This window comes from Vombatus ursinus, unplaced genomic scaffold (assembly GCF_900497805.2).
Source record: "Vombatus ursinus unplaced genomic scaffold, bare-nosed wombat genome assembly UNPS02008996.1, whole genome shotgun sequence".
NCBI classification, from domain to species: Eukaryota; Metazoa; Chordata; class Mammalia; order Diprotodontia; family Vombatidae; genus Vombatus; species Vombatus ursinus.
The window spans coordinates 10,432,167-10,452,696 of NW_020948774.1; the positions used below are offsets into that span (position 1 = coordinate 10,432,167).

Here is a 20,530-nt window from a genome sequence, read left to right on the forward strand (position 1 = left end):
TCTATTAGAGTAGCAACTTATGATCTTAATGGAAATTTTATTTTACTCATGATGTTATTTAATCAGGAACTAGAACATGTGTAGGAATGCATTCAAATTACTTAAGGCTTACATTAGAGATGTTCCCTAACTAATGTGAGATTATAGTCACATCTGAAAACCTGATGATGGGAATTTGCTATTCAAGATCTTATGGGATTGTTAATGGATTATTATCCTGAGTCTAATTCCAGGTATGGTTATCTATGAACTGATTGAGCACTGATCTATGAGGCCAGCAGCCCTGTGGGGGGTAACTACAGAGGGTATTCTCATGGGAAGGTCAAGAGAATGACTATTCTGCAGGAAAAGTCTGTTGCGCCAGGCAAGGACAGGAGTGAAGCTCAGCGTGGGACCTGCAGGCAAAAACCAGGCCTCAGTGAACCTGGAGCAGGCCTCAGGGGACTGAATCAAGGGCAGCTGTGGCAGTTTCCAGACTTCTCAACACACAAACGCTGAAGACAACTTAGAAGGTCTGTAGGAAAGATCTGTGACCACAGTGAGAGAGGAGTTTGGGTCCAGCCCCAGTCCCAGTGCAGCCCTGGGGTGGGAGCTGCTTGCGGAGCTCTTGGCCCACAGATTGAGGGTGGATGGAGTGACTGATCAGAGGGGGATTGCAGGGATTTCTTTGCTGGCACTGAGGCAGGATTCTCTTGCTTCACCCATGCTTGCATCTGGGTTGCAGTTCTGGATGGCGGTCCTGGGGCATGGAGGAGTGCTGGTGTGGTAGAGCTTGTGGTGGTGGTGGAGAGGAAATCCTCCTCACAGTTCCAAGGCAGAAAAGAGTGCTTGTGGTCACTCATAGACTACAGCACAGGCCAAGAAACAAGCAATCACCTCGTCCTTGATCATACCACTGTGGAAGAATGGAAAATTTACAGGTCCCTAGAAGTATCTCTGAAAACAGCTGCACAAAATCCCTAAAGCTTGAGATAGTACATTCTCCACACTAGAAGCAGACCCTTACCTTAACAAAGAGTTCAAAAGTCAAATAATTTATTGGGATCGTGAGCAAACAAGGCAAAAAAAGTAAGACCATAGAATCTTACTTTGGTGACAAAGAAGATTAAAATTTACAACTAGAAGAAGTTATATAACAAAGTCAAGGCTCCTACATCCAAAGCCTCCAAGAAAAATATGAATCAGTACCAGGCCATGGAAGAGCTCAAAAAAGATTTTGAGAAGCAAGTAAGAGAAGTAGAGGAAAAACTGAGAAGAGAAATGAGAGTGATGCAAGAAAATCATAAAAAACAAGTCAACAGCTTGCTAAAGGAGAACCAAAAAAGAAATATTGAAGAAAACAACACCTTAAAAAATAGACTAGGAGGAGCCACGATGGCAGAGTGAAAGCAGTGACTTGCTTGAGCTCTCCCCCAAATGCCTCCAAATACCTGCAAAAAAAAAATGGCTCTAAACAAATTCTAAAGCAGCAGAACCCACAAAAAGACAGAGTGAAACAAATTTCCAGCCCAAAACAGCCTGGATGGTTGATCAGAAAGGTATATAGTGCTGGGTGGGGAGAGGAGCGCGGTTTGGCGTGGGCGCAGAGGCCGCAGCGAGCCTGGAGCAGGCCTCAGAAGGCTGAATCACGGGAAGCTGTGGCGGTTTCCAGACCTCTCAACGCACGAATGCCAAAGACAGCTTAGAAGGTCAGCGGGAAAAGTCTGTGACTATGGTGAGAGAGAAGCTAGGTCTTAACTGCAAATCCTGAGCTTGGCCAGGGGAGCAGCGGCTGCCTCCTGAGTTTCTGGCCCACAGACTGAGGGGGAATCTGGTAGCTAATCAGAGGGGGATTGCAGGGATCTCTTTGCCAGTGCTGAGGCAGTAATCTCCTGCTTTGCCCATGCTTGGATCTGGGTCACAGTTCTGAGGGGTGGTCCTGGGGTGAGGACGAGTGCTGGGGTGGTGGAGCTTTTTTGGTGGTGGAGAGGAAACACCTCGCCCCTTATCATAGCACCTTGGAAGAACTGAAAATTTACAGGTCCCTAGAAGTACCTCTGAAAACAGCTGTACAAACCCCCAAAGCATGGCACAATACATTCTCCACATTGGAAGCAGACTCTTAGCTTAACAAAGAGTTTAAAACTCAAGTAATTGTCTGGGATCATGAGTAAGCAGCGTGAAAAGAGTCAGACTATATTATCTTACTTTGGTGACAAAGAAGATCAAAACATACAACCAGAAGAAGACAGCAAAATCAAAGCTCCTACATCCAAAGCCTCCAAGAAAAAAAATATGAATCAGTCCCAGGCCTCGGAAGAGCTCAAAAGGGATTTTGAGAAGCAAGTAAGAGAAGCAGAGGAAAAACTGGGAAGAGAAATGAGAGTGATGCAAGAAAATCATGAAAAACAAGTCAATAGCTTGCTAAAGGAGATCCAAAAAAATACTGAAGAAAATAATACCTTAAAAAATAGCTTAACCCAAATGGCAAAAGAGATCCAAAAAGCCAATGAGGAGAAGAATGCCCTAAAAAGCAAAATTGGCCAAATGGAAAAGGAAGTCTAAAAGATTACTGAAGAAAATACTTCCTTAAAAATTAGAATAGAGCAATTGGAAGCTAGTGACTTTATGAGAAATCAAGATACTGTAAAACAAATCCAAAAGAATGAAAAATTAGAAAACTGTGAAATATCTCATTGGAAAAACAACTAACCTGGAAAATAGATCCAGGAGAGAGAATTTTAAAATTATTGGACTATCTGAAAGTCATGATCAAAAAAAGAGCCTAGACATCATCTTTCAAGAAATTATCAAGGAAACCTGTCCTGATATTTTAGAACCAGAGGGCAAAATAGAAATGGAAAGAATCCACCAATCTCTTCCTGAAAGAGATCCCCAAAGGAAAACTCCTAGAAATATTGTAGCCAAATTCCAGAGTTCCCAGGTCAAGAAGAAAATATTGCAAGCAGCCAGAAAGAAACAATTCAAGTATTGCAGAAACACAATTAGGATAACACAAGATTTAGCAGCTTCTACATTAAGAGACCGCAGGGCATGGAATATAATATTTTGGAGGGCAAAGGAGATAGGATTACAACCAAGAATCACCTATCCAGCAAAACTGAGTATGATCTTTCAGGGGAAAAATGGTCATTCAGTGAAATAGAGGGCTTTCAAGCATTCTTGATGAAAAGACCAGAGCTGAATAGAAAATTTGACTTTCAAATACAAGATTCAAGTGGAACATGAAGAGGTAAACAGGAAAGAGAAATCATAAGAGACTTATTAAGATTGAACTGTTTACATTCCTGCATGGAAAGACGATATTTGTAACTCATGAGACCTTTGTCAGTATTAGGGTAGTTGGAGGGAAAAAATTCTATGTATGTATGTATAGATAGATAGATAGATAGATAGATAGATAGATAGATAGATAGATAAATAGATAGAGGGCACAGGGTGAGTTGAAGATGAAAGGGTCATATCTGGAGAATAAAATTAGGGGGTGAGAGAAGATTATACTAGGAGAAGGAGAAAGGGGGACATAGAATGGGGTAAATTATCTCACAAAAAAACAGAAAAGAAAAGGCTCTTACAGTGTAGGGGTAATGGGGGAAGGTGAGAGGGAATGAATTAATCTTATTCTCATAGGATTTGACTTAAGGAGGGAGTAACATACATACTCAGTTGGGTATGGAAATCTGTCTTACCCTACAGGAAAATGGGGGGGGTGGGGACAAGAGAATAGGGGGATGATAGAAAGGAGGGCAGATTGGGAAAGCGGGTAATCAGAAGCAAATATTCCTGAGAAGGGACAGGGTCAAAAGAGAGAATAGAATAAAGAGGGGGGCAAGATAGGATTAAGGAAAATAGAGTTAGCTTTTCACAGCATGTCTACTATGGAAGTGTTTTGCATAACTGCACATGTATAACCTATATTGAGTTGCTTACCTTTTCAATGAGGGTGGGTGGGGAGGGAGGAAGGGAGAAAATTTAGAACCCAAAGTTTTAAAAATACATGTTTAAAAAAAATGTTTTCACATGCAATTAGGAAATAAGAAATACAGGAAATGTGGTACAGAAATCTATCCTGCCCTACAGGAAAGTAGAAGGGGATAAGAGAAGGGGGAGAGAGATAGAAGGGAAGGCAGACTAGGGGAAGGGGTATTCAGAATGCATGCCATCTTGGGGTGGGGGGAGGGGCTAGATGGGGTGAAAATTTGGATCTCAAAATCTTGTGGAAGTAAATGTTGAAAACTAAAAATAAATAAATTTATTAATAAAAAAATAGATTAACCTAAATGGCAAAAGAGGTCCAAAAAGCCAATGAGGAGAAGAACGCCTTAAGAGTCAGAATTGGCCAAATGGAAAAGGAAGTCTAAAAGCTCACTGAAGAAAATACTTCCTTAGAAATTGGAATGGAGTGAATGGAAGCTAATGACATTATGAGAAATCAAGAAATTGTAAAACAAAACCAAAAGAATGAAAAAATAGAAGACAATGTGAAATATCTCATGGGAAAAAACAACTGACTCAGAAAATAGATTCAGGAGAGATAATTTAAAAATTATTAGACTACCTGAAAGCCATGATCAAAAAAAGAGCCTAGATATCATCCTTGAAGAAATTATCAAAGAAAACTGCCCTGATATTTTCGAACCAGAGGGTAAAATAGAGAGGGAAAGAATCTGATCACCTCCTGAAAGAGATTCCCCAAAGGAAAACTCCTAGGAATATTATATCCAAATTCCAGAGTTCCCAGGTCAAGGCAAGCAGCCAGAAAGAAAGAATTCAAGCATTGTGGAAACACAATCAGGATAAAACAAGATTTGGCAGCTGGAATATGATATTCCGAAAGTCAAAGGAGCTAGGATTAAAACCAAGAATCACCTATCCAGCAAAACTGAGTATAATCCTTCAAGGGAAAATTGGATATTCAGTGAAACAGAGGACTTTCAAGCATTCTTGATGAATAGACTAGAGCTAAATAGAAATTTTGACTTTCAAATACAAGACTCAAGAGAAGCATGAAAAGGTAAACAGGAAAGAGAAATCTTAAGGGACTTATTAAACTTGCATTGTTTACATTCCTATATGGAAAGATATGAGACCTTTGTCAGTATTAAGGTGGTTGGAGGGAAAAAATATGTATATATGTATAGATAGATAGATAGATAGATAGATAGATAGATAGGTAGATAGATAGATAGATGGCACAGGGTGAGTTGAAGATAAAGGGGTGATATCTAAAAAATAAAATTACAAGGTAAGAGAGGATTATACTGGGAGAAGAAGAAAGGGAGGGGTAGAATGGGGTACATTATCTCACACAAAACAGACAAGAAAAAGCTTTTACAGTGGAGGGGAAGTTGGGGAAGGTGAGGGGGAATGAGTGAATCTTATTCTCAAAAGGAGGGAATAACATATACACTCAATTGGGTAAGGAAATCTATCTTACCCTACAGGAAAATAGGAGGGAAGGGGTTAAGAGAGTGGGAAGATGATAGAAGGGAGGGCAGATTGGGGGAGGGGGTAATCAGAAGCAAACACTTCTGAGGAGGGACAGGGTCAAAAGAGAGAATAGAATAGATGGGGGGGTGCGATAACTTGAAGGGAAATATATTTAGTTTTTCACAACATGACTACTATGGAAGTGCTTTGCATCACTACACATGTATAATCTGTATTGAGTTAGTTGCCATCTCAATGAGGGTGGATGGGGAAGGAGGAAAGGAGAGGATTTGGAACCCAAAGCTTTAAAAACAAATGTTAAAAATTTGTTTTTACATGCAAGTGGAAAATAAGATATACATGCAATGGGGTATAGAAATCTATCCTGCCCTACAGGAAAATAGAAGGAGAAAGGGAGGGCATGATAGAAGGGAGGGTAGATTAGGGGAAGGGGTATTCAGAATGCATGCCATCTTGGGGTGGGGAAGGGGTGAGATGGGGAGAAAATTTGGAACCCAAAATCTTGTGGGAATGAATGTTGAAAACTAAAAATGAATAAATTAATTAATTTTAAAAATACTAAACACATTTCCACATTAGTTATGTTGTGAAAGAAGAATCAGAACAAAAGGGAAAAACCATGTGAAAGAAAAAACAACAAAAAGGAAAAAAAAATATGCGTCAATTTGCATTCAGACTCCATAGTTCTTTCTCTGGATGTGGGTAGTATTTTCCAGCATGAGTCTTTTGAAATTGTCTTAGATAGTTGTGTTACTGAGAAGAGCTAAATCTGTCAAAGTTGGTCATCACACTATGGTGCTGTTACTGTGTACAATGTTCTCCTGGTTCTGTTCACTTCACTCAGCATTAGTTCATGCAAGTCTTTCCAGGTTTTTCTGAAATCAGCCTGCTCATCATTTGTTATAGCACAATAGTATTCCATTATATTCATAGATCACAACTTGTTCAGCCATTCCCCAATTGATGGGTATTCCCTCAATTTCCAATTCTTGGCCACCACACAAAGAGCTGTTATAAATATCTTTGTACATGTGGATCCTTTCCCCATTTTTATGATATCTTTGGGATACAGATCTAGAAGTGTTATTGCTGGGTCCAAGGGTATGCACAGTATTATAGCCCTTTGGGCATAATTCCAAATTGCTCCCCAGAGTGGTTGGATCAGTTCCCATCTCCACCAACAATGCATTAATGTTCTAATTTTTCCACATCTTCTCCAACATTTATCATTTTCCTTTTTGTCATATTAGCCAATCAGATAGGTGTGAGAGGGTACCTCAGAGTTGTTTTGATTTGCATTTCTCTAATCAATAGTGATTTATAGCATTTTTCCATATGACTATAGATAGCTTTAATTTCTTCATCTGAAAACTGCATATTCATATCCTTTAACCATTTATCAATGGGGTGTATTCTTATAAATTTGACTAAGTGCTCTATATATTTTAGAAATTAGGCCTTTATCAGAAACACAGGCTATAAAAATTGTTTTCCAGCTTTCTGCTTCCCTTCTAATCTCAGTCGTATTGGCTTTGCTTGTGCAACCCTTTTTTAATTTAATTAGCCAAAAATTACCTATTTTGAATTTCATAATATTCTGTATCTCTTGTTTGATCATAAATTCTTCCCTTCTCCACAGATCTTACAGGTAAACTATTCCTTATTCTCCTGATTTGCTTATGGTATCACCCTTTATCATGTACCCATTTAGTCAAGGGGTATTTTGATTAATAATTTTTTTTTGGCATAGCTTCAGATTACTTTTGAGAGTGATTTTACCACATCACAGGGCTACTAACAGTGTATTAGTGTGCCTGTTTCTCAACAAAAGCTCCAGCATTTGCTATTTTCTTTCTTTCTTTCTTTCTTTCTTTTGATCAACCTTGCCAGTCAGATGTGTATGAAGTGCAACCTCAGAGTGGTTTTAATTTGCATTTTTCTCATTATTAGTAATTGAGAGTATTTTTTATGTAGCTTTTGCATTCTTTCCTCTGGAAACTGCCTCTACAAATCCTTTTTCCAGTGGGACAATTGGGAAATGGATCTTATTCTTATAAATTTAAATCAGTTCCCTATGTGTCTCAGAAATAAGACTTTTATCAGAAAAACTCACTACAAAGACCTTTTCTCCTCACCTGCTTTTTCCTCTAATTTTGGCTGCATTGGTTTTGTTTGTGCAAAAAACTTTTAATTTTATGTAATCAAATTTGTTTATTTTACTTTCTGGGATTTTCTCTATCTTTTGCTTGGTCAGCTTGTCAGACTTCTTAGTTTGACAGGTAGTTTCTTCCTTGCTTCTCTAATGTGTTTATAATGTCAGCCTTTATTTCTAAGTTGTGTACCCATTTGGAGCCTATATTGGCATATAGTATGAAATGTTGGTCTATTCCAGGTTTCTTCCAGACTGCTATCCAGTTTTCTTAACAAGTTTTATCAAATAGTGAGTTCTTTCCTCAATAGCTAGGAACTCTGGGTTTATTAAATACTAGGTCACTAGGCTCTTTTGCTTCTGTATGTTGTATGCTTAATTTGTTGCACTCATCAATCTCTCTGTTTCTTATGCAGTACTAAATTGTTTTGATATTACTCCTATGTAGTGTAGTTTGGCATATGACACTGCTAATTCCCATTCGTTACCACTTTTTCCATTAGTTCTCTTGAAACTCTTAATTTTTGTTCCTCTAGAAGAATTTTATTATTATTTTTTAACTTTATAAAGTAATCTTTTGGTAATTTGATTAGTATGGAACTATATAATTAAATTAATGTAGATTGTATTGTTATTTTTAATATTGGCTCAGTCTGACCATGAGCAATTAATATTTCTCCAATTATTTAGATCTGCTGTTATTTGTGTAAAGAATGCTTTATAATTATATTCATATAGGTTCTGTGTGTATCTTAGTGGGTGGATTTCCAAGTATTTTATACTTTCTTTAAATGGCATTTCTCTTTCCATATTTTTCCTTCTGCATATTGTTGGTAATATACATAAATATTAATGATTTTGTGGGTTTATTGCACATCTTGTAAATTTTGCTGAAATGGTTAATTTTTTGGGGTGACTCTTTAGAGTTCTCAGAGAACATTATTATAGCTTCTTCAAAATGTGATAATTTTATTTTCTTTTTTCTTATGCCTTTCCCCCTAAATTTTTGTCTTGCATTTTTTAGCAATATATTGAATATAATGGTGATAATAGAAATCTTTACTTTCCTCTGACCTCATGGGAAAAGGCTCTAATTTACCCCTATTACAGATAATGTTGGCTCTTGGTTTTAGATAGAAGCTAATATTTTAAGGAAAAGCCAATTTATACTTTCTAGTATTTTTAACAGGAATTGGTGTTGTATCTTATAAAAAGCTTTGTCTGCATTTATTACGATAATCAGATAACTTGAGTTGTTCTTGCTATTAATATGGTCAATTATGTTGATAGTTTTCCTAATGTTAAACCAGCCCTGCATTTGTGATACAAATCCAGCCTGATCATAGTGCATAATCTTTGTGATAATTGCTATATTCTCCATACTCAAATTTTATTTAAAAATTTTTCATCAATTTTCATTATAGATATAGTTTTCTTTCTTTATTTCAAGTCTTTGTGGTTTAAGTATCAAGACCATATTTTTATCAAGAAAGGAACTATTCAAGATCCCTTCTTTCCCCATTTAAAAAAATAGTTTATTGAATATTGTAATTAATTATTTTTAAATGTTTGGTAGAATTCACTTTGTAAGCTCAACTGGTCCTGAATTTTTTTCCTTTGGTAATTAATTTTGGTTTATTTGTTTTCCCCCAATATTATTTTATTTAAGCCTTCTATTTCTTTTCTGTTAATCTGGATATTTTATATTTTTGTCAATATGTATTCATTTACTGGGAAAAGCAGTTCCTAATAATTATTTTTATTTCTTCTTCACTGGTTGTGAATTTATATTTTTCATGTTTAGCATGTTGTATTATTGTTGTCATCATCTTTAATGAAATTTTTTTATAATTTGTTCTTTGACTCATCCATTCTTCAGTATTGTTATTTAGTCTGCAATAATTTTTAATCATTGCTTCCAAGGCTCTTTATTGGATATAATTTTATTGCATTATTATCTAAAAATACATTTAGTATTTCTGCTTTTCTGTATTTATACAAGGATTTTTTTTCTCCCAATATATGGTCAATTTTTTGAAGGTTCCATACACAGTAGAGAAATAGGTGTACTTATTTGTATTCCAATTCAATTATCTCCAGAGAGCTATCATATCTAACTTTCAAAAAATTCTACTCAGGTCCTTAATTTCTTTTTTGTTAGATTTATATAGATCTGAGAAGGTACTGAAGTACCCCACTATTACAGTTTTATTGTCCAATTCTCCTTGTAACTCATTTAATTTTTCTGTAAGATAGTGCTATGCTATTTGGTGCTTGTAAGTTTAGTAATGCTATTAATTCACTGTGCAGTTTTTGAATGCTAACTAGATTTTTTTTTGCTATCGTTTTTTTCTAAGATCATGATTATTACTTCTACCTTTTTCACTTCAGCTGAAACATAATGGATTATACTCTAGCTCCTTATTTTAACTCTGTATACATATTTCTACTTCAAGTGTATTTCTTTTAAACAATGTATTTTTGGATTCTGCTTTCTAATTTATTCTGCTCTCCTCTTCCATTTTATGGGTGAGTTCATCTAATTTCCATTCCCAGTTATAATTGTTAATGTTATATTTCCCTTCATCCTATTGCCATACTTCTCCTTCTTTTCCTATCTTTTCCTTAAGAATTCATTTTGTTTAAGACTAATCCCTTCCTTAGCCTACCATCCTTTTGTTCATCCCCTGCCTTTCCCTTCCTTCTCCTTCTTTCCTCCTGTTTCCCTGTTGGGTGAAATGCATTTCTGTACCTAACTGTGTATGTATTTATGATTTCTTCCTTTAACCTGTTCATATGAGAGGTTCAGGAGTCACCCACTCACCCCTACCCCACTCCTCTTTGTTTATATAGATTTTTACTTGTGTACCCCAATTATGTGAGATAATTTTTCCCATTCTTCCCTTAGCTTCACCAGGACCACAATGTAGTCTTCTTCCTCTCTTTATTGTTTTTTCCTTTAAGATTATTAAAACATAACAATTCTTAGGCCCTTATCTAATTAGACTCCCTCTATGGCCCCTGTTGATCATAGAGTTATAAGGGAATACATATAATAGAATGAAAGCAATTTTTCTTTGGTAACTAGTAGTTTGGAAACACTGGGCCTGGAATCAGAAGACCTTAGTTAAAACCAGCTTTAGAAACTTGCAAGCTGTGTGACTCTGGGCAAGTCACTTACTCTCTGTCTGCCTCAGTATCCTCAAGGTAAAAAGGTTAGAACCTCTCTCACAGGGTTGTTGTGAGGATTAAATGAGATTGTATTTGTAAAAGCACTTAGCACAATGCCTGGCACATAGTAGGTACTTAATAAATGCTTATTGTCTTTCCTTGTTTTAGTCCCTTTTGATTGCTTCCTCATGTTTACTTTTTAATCTTTTCTTGCATTTTTTGTTTTTCAAATTTTCTACTCAGCTTTGATCTTTTCACCATGAATTCTTGTAAGTCCTCTATTTCTTAAAGGCCCACTTCCCAACCTCTGTGGGATTGTATTCAGTTTTGCTGTGCACCAGTTTTTTTTTATAGTAAGCTTAGCTGCCTGTTGACACCCATTCCAGAATCCTGCATGAGGTCTGAGTACTCTAGTCCTATTGATTTATGACCTCTTCTTGACCTTTAGCAGAGCCTCAGTCTTCTTTCAGTAGGTGTATCCTAGAATCCTCTGTGTGGCACACGCTTGGTCAAACTGATCCCCAGTAGCCACAAAAATCTACTGAGACCTGGGCTGGGAAAATGCCTGATTTTTTCCACCTTCTTTTTGTGATCAGAACATGATCTGATATATTTTCTAGATCATTGTGTAGGAGTGTGTTGAAGAATCTAGGCTATACTTACTCCTATAACTCTTCCACCTTGCCTCTGTCTCAATAAGTAACTTTTAAAGGGTCACATAGTGTGTGTCAGAGGAAAGACTTGAATCAAGGTGTTTCTGGCTTTGAGGCCAGATCTCCATCCACTGTACCACACTGCCTTTTGGTGATGCCACTATACCATGCTGCTTCTAGATGACATTTGATGCAGTGAAATTTAAACATACTTAAAGAAATTGAAATATATTTAATTTACTTAAGGTTAATAATGACAAAGTTTGAGCAAATGCTTGTCTTTGTTCATAGACATAAATAAATTAGATTTATGAATTTACTAATCACTAAGTTGTGCATGAATTAACTGCTTTATGGTTCTACAGGGTTCAAAAGAGAATTAAAAGAGATGAAGTAGAGGCACACAGTATAGATGACTTTTTTCAGGTTTAGCCTTGAAAGGGAGGAGAGATATAGTATGATCACTAGAAATGACAGTGAGATGAAATGAGATCTTCTTTAAGGAAGGGGAGGAGATAAAGGAACATTTGAAGGCAGTAGGGAAGACACCAACTGAGAGAGAGAGAGAAGAGAGGGAAGGGTGGGGGCACTCTGTGTAGAAGTCAGGAGGGGATGGGATCAGGAGTGCATGTAGAGGAGTTGGCTATAATAAGAAGTGTCATCTCTACTCCTGAGTAGAAGTTTGCAGGAAAGCAAAAACCTCTCTCAAGAGGAGATAGTGGGGAAAGATATGTAAGTGATCTAAGATGAACAGGGGAGAAAGGGCGGCTCTCAGTGAATGGCCTTAAGTTTTCTGATGAAGTATAAAGTCTTTGACTGAGAGGACGAAGGGAGAGAGTGCTTGAGGAGAGATATGAATGTTTAAACAGATATTGTGGATGATGTGATGATGGATTTGTTTTTAGGAAGAATAGAACATTTGTCTTACTCCAGGGACGGCCAAATTAAGAATAGATTAAAAAAAATTGTAGAAGACCCAATTAGAATGGTTTCATGATTTCTTCCAGCTTCATTCAGTATCATATGAATAGGAAGGCAGATGGTGGGAGTAACCCAAGGCTGTGGTTTGGCAAGGTATGACTGGTGTTAAGGATAACTAGATAAAAGGCTCAAGAGTGAAGTTGAGTTGATTAACCAAGGGATCAAGATAGGGAAGGGAAGAGAGGATACCCAGTATATGAGTGATGGCCTGTGAAACAAATGAATGATAGAGGAAATGGAGATTACAGTGAGAGTGAAAAAAAATTTGTAAGGCATAGAAAAAGATGGAATGAGATAAAGATCAGAGAAAAGAATTTCAGAGTTTGTGAACATGGCAATGGAATACTTGTGGGTGATGGCAAGATCAAGGTTATGACTTTCTTTGTATGCAGCTGAGGTGGAGTGGAAGAATCAAGTAGACTGAGGAACTGAGAATTAGGGTATTTGGTTATCTGTGTATTTGGGGAATTATTAATATATATTTTCAAGCCTGTTAGTATGAAGAGAAGAGAAAGACTGTGGGCCATTACTGAACTTAATGAGGAAGGAAGGAGAATGTTTCAAAGTTTGATAGATAACAGTCACTGGAATGTGGATTTTGTGATAAATTTGTGTAGTGTAAACTTCAGAATGAGAATTACAGAATTTTAGAGTTGTAAAGGATGTCAGCACCCATCCAATCCAATTAAAACAAGAAGGAATCTACACAATAACATATCTGACAAATGGTTGTCCAACCTCTGATTGAAGCCCTCGAAGGAGGGAAAACCTACCACCTCTCAAGAAATCCCATTCTACTTTTGAACATACCTAATGAATTTTTTTTTCCCTTGACATCAAGATAGGCCTTTTCGCAATCCATTACTCCTGGTTCTGACCTCTGGGGCCAAACAGAACAAGTCTAAACCTTCCTTTACATTGACAGCCCTTCAAATGCTTAAGCATAGCCATTTTGTCCCTTCAGTCTTTGAAAAGAAGGCTAAACATGCCCCATTCTATCAATAGATCTCATATATTTTGTACTTAAGGCCCAATACCATCTCAAGGCCCATTACCATCCATTGAAAAGCTTTGACTTTTCAATGTCCTTCTTAAACTGTAATGTCCAGAACTGGATACAGTATTTCAAATGAGGTCTCACATGGACAAAGTATAATGGGAATGTGACATTCCTTCTTCCTGGAAGCTAAGCCCTTCACAATTCAGCCCAAATTGTATTATTGTTTTTAGTTGTTAGATCACACTGCTAACTCCTTTTGAACTAGCAGTCCACTAAAACCCCAGATCCTTTTCAAAACAGCTGTGACCTATCCACATTTCCCCCATATTATATATGTAGAATTGATTTTCTGTACCTAAGTTCAAGACTTTAAATTTATCCCTACTGAATTTCATTTTATTAGATTCAGTACAATGATCTAGCCCATAATGTCAAACTTGTGATCCCTGCTGCCAGCAAATCTTTCAAGTGGCATAAATCAGATTAAAATATAGTTGATAAATGTTTAACAAAATAGGTAAAAATACAATACAAGATAGATAATGTTAAATTTGTGGTTTCTAAGTTAATATGCAGCCAGTAGAGATCCTTGTTATTTGAGTTTGATACCACTGCTCTAGCTGAGCTTATCTAGGTCTTTTTGGATCCTTATTCTTTCATCTAGGGTACTAGCTATCCTTCCAATCTCTATAGCTCTATTCCTCTTATCCAAGTAATTGATAGCAATGTTAAATTATAGGTCCAATTATAGATCCACAGGTTATTTCAATGAAATCTCCTGCCATGTTGACACTGAACCATTAACAGTTACTCTTTGAATCCAACCATCTACCCATTTCTGGGTTTTCTTCTTCCTTAGATATTTGGTAATTTAATTTTTCCCAAGTAATTTTGATAATTTCATATTCCCCCTTCAAATCTTTCTTGGCATCCTCCCGAACTGGGCAACTTATGTTTTACCAAGCTCAGTTCTCCCCTGAGTGACTTGTTGGGGATAGAACTGTCCATCGCTTAATGCCAGTACCCTTTACTTTGGACCTGGCATAAACACAGACATACTGGTGTCTTGCCCGAGTTCGCTCTGTTCCCTAATTCTCTGGTTGAGCAATGTGGCAGCATGGACCACTTCTATACTGCTGTTCCAAACAGAACAAGCTTTTGGCTTTTGCTTTTCTACAGTGCATTTGTGTGTATGTATGTGGGAAGAGGGTGGGGGAAGTTGTAGTGGTGCTGGTATAGTGTTGCACTCTGTTGCAAGCTCTGCTTTTGGCTTATACCTTCCTGACAGAATGTGGTGGTCTGTGTTGTAAGGGATGCTGAGTGAGCATATTAGGGATTAGAGATTAGCCCTGTCTGCTGTTAGTTCTTTGGGGGTTGTTATCTTTTTACGTTTCTTTTTGCCTTATATCCATGGAAACAGCTGAAATTGCTTTATAGCTTGTGCATAATTCCTATTTTGGAGAGATTTCAGGGGTCAAGAGATCAAAGAAAGTGTTTTATCTTGTTGGTCACATTGAATTTGAGTGTACCACCATCTTTCCAAGGTTCTCAACCATGGCATTAACCTCAACTGCTCACTGTTCTTCACCCCATATATCCTATCAGGTATTTTTGTTTGTTTGTTTGTTTCTAACTCTATGACATCTCTTACCTCTCCCTTCTCCTCCTTCCTCATTATATCCACAGCTATCACCACAGTTCATGGCTTTTGGGCTGGACAATTGTAATACACCCCTTAACTGGTCTTTTCAAGTGACTTTTACAACACATATCTAAAAATGTTATTCCCCTATTTAATAAACTCCAATGACTCCTGCTTTCCTTTAGGAACAAATACAAACTCTTCTCTTTTACTATTAAGACCATTTACAACCTAGACTCAAGTTATCCATTGCTTCCTTTCTCATACTCTGCCTTTTTGATGTTCCTCACACACACTCCAGTTCTTTTCTTTGTATCTTTGCACTAGCTGTCCTTCATGTCTGGAGAAACTCTGAGGGTCTTTCTCTCCCAGATTGATATTTTTTTGTACTAGATAAAGAGGCCATTCTCTGCCTCATTTCTTACCTAGCCTTTATCACTGAATTGGTATTGCCTCGGTCAAACTGAGATCTGTTAAAGACCTTAGCTTATAAAGGTCAAGATCTCCCATTGCATCCACGGCCATGTCCAGTCTTCCTGATCTATATCTTACCACTGTACCCAGATGGTTCCGGAGGAGAAAGTGAGGCTGGTGACTTTGTGTAGTTCTCCCTTACTTAAATCCAATTCATTTGCATGTCTTGGCATCACCTCCTTGATGTCCTGGTCTTCTTCAAGAACAAAGGACAAACAGCAGCAACTGTCATAATGTTATTGTGGAGAACAAATGAGATATAATGCATGTAAAAGTTTTACCTAGAGGTGGCACTGGAGCTTTGAAGGAAGCTATGGATTCTAAGAGACAGAGGAAAGGAGAAAATACTTTCTTGGCATAGGGAACAGTGTGGGCAAAGACACTGAGATGGGAGATGGAATGTGGTATGGGAGGAAGGCTAGATTGACTGGACTGATTATGCAGTCTGTGAAGAGGGGTTATGTGTAATAATACTGGAAGTGTAAGCTGTCACCAGATCATGAAGGCCTTTAAAGGGTGAACAAAGGATATTTATTTGGTTTTAGAAGCAATAGTTAGCCACTGGAGCATCTTGAGCAGGGACATCATCAAACCTATGCTTTAAGAATATCATTTTGGTAGCCATATGGAAGAATGGTGATAGCAAATATTTTGTATGGCAGTTTAGTAGCCATTTTACATAAGCTCTAGAGAATCACCAAGAATTTACTGAGAATTGAGTGACTGGGATATTGTGCTATATCCATGAGAGACATAAAATGATACATATGCCTAGCCTTCAGGGATTTACAGTTTAGATGAAGAGACAGAACATATACATGAAAAGAAAACAATAGAAGACAATATCTGAGAAGTGTCAAATGAGTGGCATTGACAGTCTGTGTAAGAATAGATTACCATACTTACTTACCCATTGGTGGAGGTAGATGGGTTGAGGATTGGAAAAGAAGCATGCTGGCCACTCACTGTTATCAGTGGAATAGGTGTTTTGAGGAGAGAGACAGGGTAATTTAAGAAGAAATCAGGAGACCTATTGTCCATCTTGGCTTCAGGGATGGAAGAGTGCCAAGAAATGGCTAGTGTGCCAAGTTCTCAAGATATTCAAGACAGAGAGAAAACAGAGGGAAATGAGTTAAGAAAGGAAAGACCCTGAGATGATTCCTAAGGAAATGAAAGCTATCTGGGAAAACAAATTTATAGTAACCTAGGTGACAGAGTGGTACCTGATGATGAGTTGGGGTTGCCTTAACTGTAACCTTGCCATAACCTGTTGACACTGTGGTCATAACTAGATGTCTTTTTGGCCTTAGGGTTGACTGTCTTCAGATTGCTCAAGATGATAGTTTCAGTGCCCCATCCCACCTTTGTGCACCCCTCCCAGATGTCCAGTGCCAGTCTTGGTAACAAGGTTGTGAACCTCAAGTTCAGGGAAACAGATAGATTGTAGCCTGAATAAGTGACTAAATGTGTATGAGAATAAAGTGATTTTTTTCTGTTAAGCTGCTTCTGAAGTACAGAACCTTTTGAAGAAGAAAAAATTAGGCCGGAAGTCTTATAATTTAGTCATCTTTACATACAAATTTCGTATTTTCTTTGTGCTTTACTGGGATTGGTCAAGCATCTTCCCCATTGGCCTGTAAGAGAGGAAGCTGGCACAAAATATCTGTCCCATGTGACCTCTAGAGAGATGCCTGATGTAGACATGCTTAGAATCTCAGTGGTTTACCATAACAAATCAGAGAAGAACTGGCATCAAAGGCCAGTCAGTGTGGAATAAAAGAAAATGTCCTGGATTCTAGGTCCTGCTCTGCCTCTAACTTGATGTGTGAGAGTTGACAAGTCTTTTCCCCTCTCTGGGTCTCAAAATCTCTTCTTAAAATAAGAGAGTCAGACTGGAAGAACTCTAACATCTCTTACATCTCTGATGCTCTTTGGTTCTGTCACCTTTAAGGTCACCAACTTCTATTCCCCACATTGGCATTTACTCACCAGCTGTCTATGATGAGAAAGCCCAGTGCAGCACACTTTTGATGAGGTTGTGAATTACTTCCCCTTCTGGCATTCAGTTTGGATTTTGGAAAAGTGACTGAAATCACTATATTCTGACACAGAGACCATATGGAATGCCACATCCCCCAAGAAGATCAAAGACATGAATAAAGTTCCTACATACACCAGCACTTTATGTAGTCGCAAAGTACCAGATGTTCATCAGATGGGGGATGACTAAACAAATTGTGCTACACAAATATAATAGAATATTACTCAGAAAAGCATAGAAAGACTTAAATGAACTGAATTAGAGTGAAGCAAGCAGAACCAGAAAAGAAAAACCATATCCAAAATGACTACAAAATTTAAATGGAAAGAAATACAATGAAATTGAATACTATGCAATTATAATGGCCAAGGTTGGCTCTAAAGGTAAGAAGGGGGATTATTGGCATGGAATATTGCATACAGTGTCAGATTCAATGTGATTTTTAGTTTTGCTGACTTATCTTTGTTCTATTTCTTGTTTGTTTACTTTTGTTTTTGTTTGTTAGAAGGAGTAGACAAAGGAAAGGGATGAAGATATTTGGAAATTAAAAAAATTTTAAAAATAAAACATATCACTAAATTTTAAAAGGCCAGGGACTTAAAAACAATATGAACAGCCATATCCCATTCTTTCCAGAAATGAGGACTATGAATCACCATTCCCCAGCATTCAATAGCCGTCTACTCTAATATCCTCTCCAGAATTTATAATGAGATGCCCCTCCCTGATGTTAAGAGGAACTCAGACTGTTGGTAGCTGTATTTGCTAACTTTAATGACATGAGTCTACATAAATACAATACAGAAGGAATTAAAAATTTGAATAACATTCAGTTAATTAGCTCTACAGAGAAAGTTGAAATGCATAATTTGAGCCCTAGTGGATTTTGTTTTTAATTTTTAGTGGGGGGTAAGATGAGGAAACTGAATTAGTCAAGGTGCATAAAGTGTTAGGAAAGATATGAAAAGTATTCATCCTGAAGAAGTACACATATCTTTCTAGGACATTCATGAAAACCTGTATATAGCATAAGAGAAGCTATCCAGGATAGGGAAGGAGAGTTAATATGTTGTAGTAGGGAAAAAACACAAAAAACCAAAAACCAAAAACTGGATTTGGACCCAGAGGACTTGAGTTCAAACCCTAGCTAATACTACTTACTACCTGTGTGACCTGGGCCTTAGTTTGATCACTCATAAAATAGTTTGATTAGATAACCTCTAAAGTCCATTCCACTTATATATCCTATCATTCTGAAGCATAAAACATCCAATTTCAGATCTTTTTTTTTTCTAGATCACCAACCCCTTACATGTTCCTCCTGGTTCTATGGTAAAGTTAGACCACTTCCATAAGAGATAACCATTTTAATTATGGAATGAGACAAAAAAGATTTTTTTGGCATACCTATTTTAGTGGTAGTAGTGATAGGAAAGAGGGGACATGACAAACATTTTCTGAACAGTTTTAAAAGAATATCCCAATGTCCTAAGATGCTGACCTATACTTGATAGCTAAATGATTAAAAAGGGAGAGATGTGGCCCTGTGGCTACAGTGGCTTGGACTGTGATTCAGAGGCCTTATCATTATGGTGACTTTCTAGCACCCAAGGAACACACACTTTGTCATTGTGCATGTTTTCTTTCTCTTACTCCTCAATAAAGAAAGACCTCCAGGTCTCACCTATACCAAATAGTCTCTAACAACACAAAAGTACGTCAGGAATTTTTGTCTTGCTCATGAGTCCCTAATGCCCAATCAGTTATGTGGTCAAGAACAGTTATTTAACATGATTTTCTAAAGAGAATAGGAAAAAAAATAGCCATATTGTTTGCCAGCATCATGACCTTCTTCTTTTCTCCTGTTCTTCTCCATTTTCATTCCCCATTCTCCAGGGCATCTAATAAATATTATGTTAATTCTAAACTGGTCTTTTTCATTCTCACCTAATTAATTTGGATATGCCAGAGGAAATGGGTTAAGGTATGAGCTATTTTATACTGCAAGAATATTGTTCACTAAGAAGCAGTGAAAGAGGTTTTATAAAATAATGTGGTCAGGAGGGAAGGTTGGGGGATGGAGAAGGGTGCAGAAAGAGAACAACCCTAGAGAGATAATGGAAGGAGAAAAGAAAGGTGAGTAAACAAAGTGTAAGAGGGTAAATGTCATAAGGTATGCCACATTTAAAGGAATGGGCAAGAATAGGAGTTGTCTGAGATGGAGGCAAAGTACCTAGAGCTCTAAAAGAGCTACCATTGAGACCATGGCCTGGCCTTTGCCAGGAAAGTAATTGAATAAACAAGTCCAGATGATAATAACTGACTTTCTATAATATTTTAAAGTTTATTTATTAGTGCCTGCACCACAAAAGTGCCTGGCATTTAATTGTGTATATATTTTGTATATATGTGCCTGTTATTTCCTTTGATAGAATTAATGTGAACTCCTTAAGGGCAGGGACTTTTTCTTCTTTTTTCTTTCTTTTTTGTCTTTATATCCCCAGACAACTACCATAGTGTGTGGAACATGGTAGGAGTTTAATCAATGCTTCTTGATTGATTCATTCATTAATGTCTCAACTCACTGACATTCCTCTGGTTAACTGTTGTAGATAGCTACTCAGGATGGAGAAACAGAGGAGGCTGGCATGGGCATAGAGTGCAGGGCAGGTGTAAGGAATGTGTAGAACATCCTAAAGTTAAGACAGATGAACAAATCAGGTCCATAGGAACCCTGCCTTTCCCATCCCCACGTTACCCAGCTAAAACTAACACCATCACCCCTTGTCAATCCCTGTATAGGGCAGCTAGGTGACACAGTGGATAGAGTGCCAGGGCTCAAGTCAGGAAGACTCGTCCTGAGTTCAGACCTGACCTTATACAATTACTTGCTTTGTGACCTTGGGCACATCACTTAACCCTATTTGCTTCAGTTTTTTCATCTGTAAAATGAGCTGGATTAGGAAAT

At 37.4% G+C, this 20,530-nt stretch overlaps 1 protein-coding gene across 3 annotated transcripts in view; it reads left to right on the top strand.

The window, feature by feature from the left end:
• The window catches only part of SHISA6 (shisa family member 6), a 457,435-nt gene that overhangs the window by 42,608 nt on the left and 394,297 nt on the right, over positions 1 to 20,530 (top strand). The gene's annotated exons all lie outside the window — the stretch shown is intronic.